This window comes from Artemia sp. Qi Xiang Cuo, chromosome 15 (genome assembly GCF_049724085.1).
Source record: "Artemia sp. Qi Xiang Cuo chromosome 15, ASM4972408v1, whole genome shotgun sequence".
NCBI classification, from domain to species: Eukaryota; Metazoa; Arthropoda; class Branchiopoda; order Anostraca; family Artemiidae; genus Artemia; species Artemia sp. Qi Xiang Cuo.
Window position 1 is genome coordinate 67380407 of NC_142808.1, and position 12190 is coordinate 67392596.

Sequence of the window (12190 nt, forward strand, 5' to 3'; positions counted from 1 at the left end):
TTGCTGAACTGGATAAAATTGCTACATATATTCGATAGTTCAAAGACTACGCTGCAACAAAACACAGCCTAGTTTTCTCACATTCTTTATTCCAGAAAAGAGAACAACTGGAAATCGATAGTTCGGCAGATTTATTACCAAACTTAAGATCCTTGTCAGCTTGTGGATACATAGAGGAGGGTGAAATGATTTGGGACAATATTATCTATGGTGAAAAGAACACAAAAGTACGTAAGAAATTGTCAGCAAAAGGTGGTGAACTACCACTTTAAAGTGCAATAACAATCTGACTAACATATGAAATAACCCAAGCACAATTAATAATCTTTGAATAGAAATAAGAAATAAAGCAAGAAACTGACTTTATATCAAGAAACTGGGAATAAGCTAGTAACTAAAAATACAAAGAGCTATTTTTGTCGTGGACAATTTAGTAAACATAATGTCTGCCCGAAAAAGGTAAGTTTTTCGCAAAACTAATAAGAGTCAATCATTTTGACAGGATGTGAAAAAGCAGAACAGTGAATGCTATTGAACATGAGAATAGGGTGTATAAAGCATGCCCATGTAGAGAATGGCCATCAATATCTAATTCAAAGGAAGAATCAGACTAAGCCTACAGCTCTAAGCAATCAACCAGGACCATAACCATTAATGGACAGATAAAGGTGGATTTTAATGTTGATACTTGTGCCACAGCAAACTTAATCCCAAAGCATTACCTTGAAACGCAATCCCCTAAGGCAGTATTATAGACAAACAGACATAGATTCACAAGTTACTGTGGTTCCCAGATACCTTCACTTGGAACCTATGATTTGCAGTGCTGCTACCAACAAGGACAAATTCAATTCCAGACATTCCTTATATTGGTATCCAGAACCACTGCCATTATTGGACAGAAAACAAGCAGATTGAAATTTGGTAAAATTTATCTTCAATGTTGACAAGCAGAAGGAGCAAGATCCTCTAAAAAGCACACCAAAAGGTTATAATAACGATTTTGAAGAGATTGGAAAGCTTCCAGGTGACTGTGAAATTCATTTGAAAGAAGATGTCACCCCTATAGTACACCCTGCAAGAAAGGTGCCCATATCAATGAAAGACAAGCTCAAGGACAAGCTTATCTCCCATGAAAAGCTAGAAATAATTGAGAAAGTCAGCCAAGCAACTGAGTGGATTAATGCTATGGTCATGATCAACAAGAAAGATAGAAGTGGATGGCTGTGAATCAACCCAGTTGACCTAAACAAAATAATTAATCAACTATAATATCCAATCCCACCCTTTGATGATACTACAAGTAACCTGGTTGGAGATGCTTACTTCACAAAGCTCGATTCATCTTCAGGCTACTGAATACTTCAACTGTGAGAGAAAGATTCATAACTGACAACATTACACAGTCTAGGACAGATATCCATGGAAAAGGTGTTTTTAAGCACCTATATCAACTTATGACACATTCAAGAGGGCCAAAAGGCTGTGGACCCAATTCCTAAAACATAAACAAAGACAATAGTACTCTTAGTGGTGATCTCTGAGACAATAGATCTCAAAAGTCCTGATTTATAGTTTGTAGATTTTGGCATAAATGTAGAGCTGTTTGTTATTTTCTACTAAGGCACTTCATAAGGAAGCATTTGTTGTAAAAAATTTGGAGGGGGCTAATTTGGTTGTAAATTAAAAAATTTAGTATTCATTTCAAATCTCACAGTTCAAGAACCCCGCCCCCTCCCCCCACTACAGCCCTTTAGTCCACGAAAACAAGATGAGACACAATTGACATATAAATTTTCATCAGAACAAGTTAATTGTCAGATATATATGCCTCTGAGAATAACAAAAAAAAGACATAGAACAAGGATTGTAAGTTATGCAATTCGACCATTGTCTTAATACAGATTACGTAAAAGGGGCACATACTTTGCTCTTGGTCAAACAGATTCTGGTAACAAACTGTAAAGTAAGGAGTAAACCGGCTCAACAATAGCCAAAACTCTAAAAAAGGGAATTTTGATACCAATATACATCAAAAGAATCAAATTTGTATGGTGATTTCAAATATATAAAATTCATCAAATTTAGTCTTACCAATCAAAAGTTACCCACCTGAGAAAATTTGCCTTATTTCCGAAAAATGAAGGAAACATCCCAAAAGAGTTATAGAACCTTTAATAAAAATCCCATCATCGGATTCAGCATATCCGAGAACCATCCTGTGGACGTTTCAAGCTCCTATCTTTAAAAAAGTAGAATGTTTTGTTCTTGACATGAAGAAAGATTATGGATGCACTTTTATTTGTTTTTCTGTGTTTTTTTTCCAATGAATAATTGTACAACACAGTAGTCCAGGACTATTGCAAGAGGGCTCGCTCAAAATGAAATTAAAAGTTCGTGTCCTGTTTAAGAGACCAAAAAAATGGAGGGCAACTAGTCCCCCCCAACACTAATTTTTTTTCGCAAAGTCATCTGATCAAAATTTATAGATAACCATTTTGTTCAGGATGGTAAAAAAATATAATAGCTATGACTTTAGTATCACTTAATACCCCACAGTCTCCGAGGGAATGGCTGCAAGTTTTGAACCTTGTCCAATGTTTACATAATAACAACATTCAAGAATAATAACCTGAGATGTTACGAGTTTAAGATAACCAAAGAACGTTTCAGAAGAGATGTTGTTAGATGGGAATTCAGCAACTGCATTGTCTCCGAGTGGAATGCACTACCATCAGACACGGTAAACTCTAAATCAGTCAATGCATTAAAGAGCAAGACTAACAATCATTATAGTGAAAAAGCACTTAATTATTAAAAGTTTTGTAGATAGAAGTGCAAGCCTGTTTTTGTAATATTTTATAATTATTATTATTGCAATAGTTTTGGTTATTGGGAAGTATACAGATATTTTCAGGGGGATTTTTCTGGTAGTGGGGGGGGGGATGGATTGGGGGTTAGGTGGGAGGATCTCTCCATGGAGGAAGTTTTCATAGAGGAAGGGATATTCCTAGGAAGGGGTACTGAACTTCCCCGCATTATTTAAAAAAAAAACAATCATAAATTAAAAAAGAAAGTTTTCAAATGAAAAATTCCAATCATCAAAACAATAAACAAACAGAAACTCGTGCGTACATGATTAAGATTGCCCCCTATTCAATACCTTGCTCTATATGATAAAGTTTTTTGAGTGCTTTAATAAGCACTATTTATCCTAATTATCATCAAGTGTTATTACAGTTTAATTTATAAAGTATTAGAAAAAAATTTAAACTTTAACATAAGCAGCAAGTTATTGACTTGGGAGATTGCCTTTTGATAACAAATATGATAAAAAATTAACAATAAAGAAGTTCATTAAGGATTTTAAGTCTCATATTATTTATATTCATTAAAAATAAAAACGTTAAGAAATTAAATTAAACAACTTCCAAGAAAGCCATTTATTAATTTAAAAACGTTCAGATATTAAATATAAAAACAAGTTTTTTTAACTGAAAGTAAGGAGCAACATTAAAACTTAAAACAAACAGGAATTAGTCCTTCTAAGAACGGGGCTGTCCCCTCCTCACAGTCTGACTCTTTACGCTAAAGGTCGACACTTTCTAACCAATCGGTATAATAAAAACACAAAAGTTTAGCATACAGAGCGAGGTGTGAAGGAGGGGACAACTCCTTTCTTATATGGAATAATTTCTGTTTGTTTTCAAGTCTTAATGTTGCTCCTTACTTTCAGTTAAAAGAAACTTGTTTTTTTATTTAATATCCAAAAAGACCAAGGATACTAAGGTTAGGCATTCTGGGAATGATGGGGGAATCAAAATTTTATTGAGTTAATGAACTAAATCAAAACGCACTAACTAAGATGAAGCTTTGCGGAGAGGATGAGGGGAGGATTTAACTAAATCAAAACATGCTAAGTGCATGCGGATTGACAAAAGAATGTACATCAAGAGCCGTTTATGATTCTAAGTACAACATATTAGGCAGAGCAAGTGGCTTCTAAGTGTATTTTTAGTTGATATAACTGTAGAGAAGAAGAGAAGAGAAGATGTTACCGTATATTTTTCCTATAGTTCAATTGTGTGTATTTTATATGCAGAGAAAACTGATATAATTCATTCGAATGTATTAATAAACTTTACCCAAATCATGTCACTTGTACTAATGGACAAACATGCTACCCAAACTCCAAATGTATTAATTGAATTTTCCTTGGTCTGATTCAAAGAATATGCATATATTATAAGGTTGGGACATTGTGTTAGTATAAACAAAAGAAAAAACTTCTAGCACTGTAGTATTGCCCAGCTAGCCCACATGTGCTTTCCCCCTTTCAAGTGTAAATGCTACCCCATGTACTCTACTTTGTGTGTTTTATTATACATTTGCTTTTCTTACAATCAAAGATTGAAATCAAATTTTACGTGGTGTAACAAAAAAAAATATAAAATTAGACGTCCAGCAACCTTCAACTAATATGGAGGCACAGAATTTGGAAAGTGAGTAAACAAAATTCAAAGACAATGCTACACTTGTTCTAATGTTCTTCAGCACGGAAGACTGAAAAGCTGCAATGTGCTTATCTCCTTATCTGGGTTGGAGAAAGAGGACATGAAATACCCAAAACATTTCATGTTCTAGTTGCTGAACTAAATAAAATAGCTACTTATATTAGATAGTTCAAACATTATGCTGTAACAAAACACAGCCGAGTTTTCTCACATTCTGTGTTCCAGAAAAGAGAACAACTGGAAACAGAAAGTGTGGACAGATTCATTACCAAACTTAAGATCCTTGTCAAAGCTTGTGGATACACTGAGGAGAGTGAAATGATTTGGGACAAGATTATCTGTGGTGTAAAGAATACTAAAATCTGTGAGAGATTGTTAGCAGAAGGTGGTCAACTAACACTTGAAAGTGCAGTAACAATCTGCCTAACATATGAAATAACCCACGCGCAACGACTAAAATTTGAAGAGAAATCCGAAGCAAAGCATCAAACTAACTCTATATCAAGAAACTAGAAATAAGCTAGTAACTAAAAATTGAAAGAGCTATTTTTTTGGTGGTCAATTTAATAAACATAATGTCTGCCCGCAAAAGGGAAGTTTTGTGCAAAATTTAAAAAAGTCAACAATTTTGCCAGGACATGCAAAAGCAGAACAGTGAATGCTATTGAACATCAGCAGAGTGTGTATAAAGGATGTAGAGAATGGCTATCAAGATCTAATTCAAATGAAGAATCAGACTAAGCCAACATCTCTAAGCAATCAACCAGGACCATAACCATTAATGGAAAGATAAAGGTGGACTTTAATGTTGATACTTGTGCCACAGCAAACTTAATCCCAAAGCATGACCTTGAAACGCAATCCTCTAAGGCAGTATTATAGACAACCAAACATAGACTCACCAGCTACTGTGGGTCCCAGATACCTTGACATTTGACCTATAATTTTCATTTTTGCTCACGATCTGAACAAATTCAGCTTCAGAAAGTCTTTAAATCTGTATACAGAACCAATGACATTACTAGACAGAAAGAATGCAGATTGGAATTTGGTGATATTTATCAACAATAATGACAAGCAGAAGGAGTAAGATCATCCAAAAAGCACACCACAAGGTTATAACTACGTTTTTGAAGAGATTAGAAAGCTTGCAGGAGACTGTGAAATTCATTTGAAAGAAGATGTCACCCCTATAGTACACCCTGCAAGAAAGGTGCCCATATCAATGAGAGACAAACTCAAGGACAAGCTTGCCTGCCATGAAAAGCTAGAAATAATTGAGAAAGTCAGCCAACCAACTGAGTGGGTTAATGCTATGGTCATGATCAAAAAAAGAGATAGAAGTGGATGGCTGCGAATCAGCCCAGTTGACTTAAACAAAATAATTAATCAACTATAATATCCAATCCCAACTTTTAATGATACTACTAGTAATCTGGATGGAGCTGCTCATTTCACCAAGCTAGATGCACATTCAAGCAACTGAATACTTCAACTGTCCGGGAAGGATTCATAACGGACAACATTGAACACAGTCTATGGCAGATATCCATGGAAAAGGTATCCTGTCAAATTAATATCAGCACAAGACGAGTTCCAGCAAAGAATGAAACATACATTTGAGGGCCTTCCATGGTTGTGCCTTCTAGTTGATGATCTCCTAATATATTGAAGTATTAGAAAAAAACATGGCTTGAAGAAGTTCTGAAGCAAGCCAGAAGGTCTGGCATAAAATTCAACAAAAGGAAGTGTCATTTTGGTATGGGAAAGGCTTGCTATTTTGGCCATATGATCACCAAAGATGGCATCAAGCCATACCCTGAGAAAATCCAAGCCATTAATGATATGCCCAAACCTAAAACAAAGGAGCAGCTGCAAACACTACTTTGACTGTTGAATTTTCATTCCAGGCACATTCCAGACCTATCATCAAAAACAAACCCCTCACAGACATGCTAAAACAAGAGTCTTTTGCTCTACAAGAGCAGCATCATGAATGCATCATGGATGTAAAGAATTCAATGATGTCCAAATTAGCATTTTTTTATCACAGCTGTAGGACCATTAAATTAATAGTGGATGGCTCAAAAAATGACCTTAGAGCAGAGAAATTACCAGAGAGAATTCCTTAACAGGAATTAAATGACTATTTTAATTCTGATTCTCTGCTAAACAAGATTGACGAAGTGAGATAGATTGCAAGTGCTAAAGATCCCCATGTAGTTGAAATAGCTGAGGTCCAACCAAAAAATAGCAGATACCTGTCTACACTCCCAGAGCTACAGATTTTAAATTACAAGGTCGTAGAGAGAAACATTGAACAGCAAACTGGAAGGGGATGTCCAAGCTATCCCATTAAGTCCCAGAGGAAATAAACTATCCCAAGAAAGTATCTGACCAAAAATAACAGCAGCTGATGGAGTAAATATCAAACTCGAATCTACTACAAAAGCCCCAATAGCAGTCTTGAAAATGACTTGCACTTGCTTGCAGAAATTACTGAAATCTGCAGCAAAAACTTATCAAATGTAGTCATCATGGGCAATTTCAACCAAAATCAACCACCAAAAATCAACTGGTCTAGACAACAAGTGCACTGACACAATCCAGCATCTCACAAAGCTAAATTCTAAGAAGTGGTGATTAACTCTCATCTGAACCAATTGATCTTAGAGCCCACCAAAAGCTACTGACATTCAATCTGCTACTGACAAACCATTCAGAACTGATAGAGGATATCAACCAACTAGCACCTGTGGGAAAGTCTGATCATTGTATTGTAGTCTTCCAGATCTTGGCCAAAGCATGAAAGAGCAAAACGTTGCAGAGCCTGTGAAGACCCACCCCAGAATTTTTTTGGACCACATAAATTCTAAATGTATTGCAAAGATATTCCAAGCTTAAAAGACCCCGCAACTGGATTCCTTATTGAAATATGTACAGAAAAAGCATATTTACTTTCACTACCAGATTACTAACAGATTACTTACACATATTTCTTACACATACTGTAAGATATACATACCAGATTAAAAGTAGATTACTAACACATATTTCACTACCGTCTTCACTCAGGAGCCTATTCAGTCATCACTAACAACCATGCATACCAAAGACTCTGACCAAACACTCAGGGTCAAGAGAGACCCACGGGTCGTACTGAAGAAACTCAATGAGCTAAGGATAATCACAAAGCCAGGTACAGACAGACTTAGCCCCATATTATTAATAGAAACCGCGGATTTAATTGCAGACTCCCTATCAATGACTTTTCAAAAATCCTTACAAATGACCTCCTTAGCATCTGGAAAAAGGCATAAGTGATACCATCGCAGAAAAAGGAAAATTGCCCAGATCCTCTAAATTACAGTCCAATTAGCCTAACCTTTATGATCAAATCCATCATCTCAAGCACAAAAAAAAAGATGCTCATGGGCAAATACTTAATGTTCATGAAGAGAAGATCCTAAAAGTTACAGCTTGTTCTGGGAGTGGAAAACTGGAATATACTTGCATATGAGGATGATCAAATTTATGTAATTTACATAGACATTAAAAAGGCCTTTGAAAAAGTATCTCATTGTCACCTCTTATACAAGTTCTGCAACCTTAGTCTAAGGACCAAAGTTGATTGGATCAAACAGTTTCTTATTGGAAGGTCTCAAACAGTATCAGTAGACAAAGTCCCAAGCACACTCAAAGTCAAGGTAATCAGTGGTGGTCCTTGGCCCTCTCTTATTTAACCTGTAGATCAATGATCTAGTAGAAGGAATCAACTCAAATTCTACCGTATGCAGATCACACTAAGCTGCACAAAGTAATTAAAACAGCTGACACTGCAAAATCTCTAAAAAAGAGCCTAGACAAGCTCAATAGATGGATGTCCATCTGGCTGATTGAAAACAATATGGACGAAAGCCATAAACTCATAATAGTAAAGCTTAACCTCCACTCTGAACACATACTAAGAGATTTACAAAGCATATCATGCCAGGAGGAGCAGACCTGGGAGCAGTCATTGATAGCAACCTTGACTTCAAGATCCACAATAACATCATAATTAGGAAAGCCAATTGTGTTGCAGGAGTTTTAATGTTCAACTTCACTTTTGAAAATGATAAGACTCTTTGCCTTCTCTACAAAGCTCTTGTACAGCCAATCCTTGAATATAGTCATTGCACCGCATACACATTTAAAACAAAAAAAATTGATGCTCTTGAAGAAGTTCAAAGACAAATAACAAGGTTCTTCCTGACTCTGAGAAACTTACCTTACAAAGATAGGTTCTACAAGCCCAAGGTTCTTTCACTAGTTTATTGACTGCACCAATGAAATCTCATTGAGGTATGCAAACGTTGCTAAAATACCTACAAAAACATCGAGGCTACCAATATTCTCAACTTTAGCCACAGAAACCTTTGTGGTCACAAAATAAACCTTCAAGAGGCAAGATTCCAAAAAGATCTTGGCCAATGGGCATTCAAGAACTGAGTAACGCAACACTGGAACAAGCTCCCCTTTGAAGTAATCAACACCCACTTATTAAACTTGTTCAAGCGGAAGCTGGGCAAACACTAAAGTGAAAGTGCCTGCAATTTTTTTCAATTTAAAAGATTTTCGTAGAGGCCCTGTGCCCTATTTGTTTTGCATTATATTATAATAAATAGATAGATAGAGAAGTTTATTTTAAAGCCTAATATTTTAAAGCCATGAACATAGTAAACTAACTTAAATGAAAGGCACAAATAACATAAACTTTGATCATTAATCATCATAAAACACTTAAATGAAACACAAAACTAACCAAATAGTAGTTGGCTGATTAATATTTGGAAAAAAGGTCATTGAAAAAAAACACTTAAAACTTTGAAAAAACACTTAAATTAAACATACATTTACTTTATACTTGGATTCTATTTTTTAGTTAACAAAATTTCCAGATACCTCACTATTCCACTGTAGTTTTTTAGTGGCTATTTATCTAGAAAGAACTATTGGTACTGATGCATTATGCAGGCTTACCACTACATACTGTATCAAGGAAACCAGTCAAACAGGCTGTTTGCAAGAGACCACTATAGATAAACAGTTGCAAAGCTGTGGTTTCTGAATTAGTTGCAATATTCTAACAAAATTTTTTTGGGGAGTTTAGGGGGGGAAAAGCTTCATAGGTCAGGTTAAATTTTTAATATATGTTATGCTTTACCCCCTAATCCCAAATGTGCAAATATATATCCCAAATTTGTTTCTAAACTATTACATATTTATCCTATTTAATTTCATCAGCATTAACCAAACTTGACTTCTTTGCAGTCCCAGCATAATGCACCATTAACAAATCATTTTCTGACTTCAAACTGTCCAAGTACTTTACGCCCCCCGTAAACAGCCCCCCCCCCTTCCTGTGGAAAAGAAGGCGTTCCGAAATTCAGAACTTTATTTGAGTTTTTCAAAGAAAAGAGTTCTTTTCTAGAAAGAGGTCTTTTACCCTATTTTGCATGTTACAAAGTAACAATTTTATTTATAGCCAAATATAATGTCTATAGAGAAAAATATCTCATCTTTAAGGACCAGACAGGGCTCAAAATTGAATTTCTAAGAAAAACAACTAATATATTTAAAATTACAAAAAAAATGGGATACCACCAGATGGGTGACCTGACAGTGTATATATATATACAAATCCTTAAATTAGCTAACCGGCCAACCAGTATTTTAAGCCTAGGAGTCCAGATGGATTAAAGGAAACATATTAAGAAAACAGTTCTTGATACACATTATGCAGAATAATCGTATTTAACACATTTTGCAGGGGGATAGCCTTTATCTTCACTTCTTTTCTTGTTTTCCCAGTTTTTCTAAGAAATTCACAACTTACTTAGGACCTATATATTCACAGAACATATACCCCCCCCCCCCTACTGAGTACATATATACATAGAATTGCATCCTCAATCTAAATATAAACATCCATTTGCATTAAAAATGAACTTTATTCCCATATTAGCCATATGGTGGATGTCCCAAAAAAATTAAGCCGTTTGTTTACCTAATTTGTACCTTAGTAATTAAAATGTATCTAAATTTGCCAAATGATAGTAACAGAGTATCACTAATTTCCTTATTTTACAATAATTTTACTAACAAACCCAAGGCAAGTAAAAATAAAGTTACCACTGGATATCTTCAAAAGAATACATGGTAAAACAAAAAAACATTTAGAAATTAATAATTTTACAGTTTTGTCTCTAATTGAATTCAAGAATAAAAAGTGGGTAAATTTTTACCAAATCATATTATTGAGTTACGAATAAAGTGAATATACTACTCAATGCCTTTTTTATGCTCTTTCCAAATATAATAATCATTTTTGTTAGAAATGAATTTCAGCCCCCACCCTTATATATACCAATTCAGGGTATATATTTGCACACTAGGGTGGGTGGGGGGAAATTTTAAACTTACCTCTCATTTATATCAGAAATAATATTTACCCCCACCCCCTAATGTGCAAATATATACCCTGAATTGGTATATAGGCCTATAGGGTAAAGGTACTGATGATTCAACAGTTTTTGTAAAAAAAAAAAAACAGTTTTTCTAACCTAGAAGTCTTAATTTAAAGACTTTCGGTTTGAAAAGGGTTTCAGTATGTAAGAAAAACATCTAGGAATCTAACTGTTTGATGAGAAGTTTGAAGTTTTGTCTCGAAAGGGTACAAAACTCCAATTTTCCAAAATTAGAGTATTTTCACCTACAAATTCAACACAACAAAAAAAATTACCTGTTTTAGACACAAGTCAGAACCCAACTTGACACCTGTATTGGGTGTTGAACCAATGATTTGACAGTTTTTGTAAAACAACAGTTTTTCTACTCTAGAAGTCTTAATTTAAAGACTTTTGGTTTGAAAAGGGTTTCAGTATGTAAGAAAAACATCTAGGAATCTAACTGTTTGATGAGAAGTTTGAAGTTTTGTCTGAAAAGGGTACAACACTCCAATTTTCCAAAATTAGAGCATTTTCACCTACAAATTTGACACAACAAAAAAGTTACCTGTTTTTGATGCAAGTCGGAACCCAATTTGACACCTGTCTAAATACTTGGGGAATACTTGTGGGTGGAACCTGGTGTATTTGACATGCATATTCTTGTTTCTTTGTTTTTCTTCAACTTCATTTAATGTATAAAAGTGTAAAAGACTATGCAAAAGTAGAAGTAATAAAACTAACAAAATTGTTTCAAGTATGTAGTATTTGGTATAACAAAATTGGTACAACAAATTTTAATATACATTATTAAATACAAATAGTATTTTAGTATAACAAAATTGTTTCACTAGCATTTCGGAAGGGATAGGGTCTAGGAAAATGGGAGTTGATTTCAAGAAATTTAAGAAGTTTATTTGATTTAGTAGATTTTATTTTCATATGCAGATTCTTAGTTTCATCCAAAACATAGGCCTATGTGTCATTTTGTATAAGATTTTGTATTTGATAAAATTTGTATTTTTTATTTGGATGAAGGATAAATAAGGGCACAATCTAAAAAAATCGGGGTGGGGTGGGGGGCTGGGGGGGCAAAATCAGTTCGGGGGGGGGGGGGGGGCAAAACGAGGTCGGGGGGGCGGCAACTGCCCCCCCCCCCCCTGCCCTATAGCAATTTACGCCCCTGCA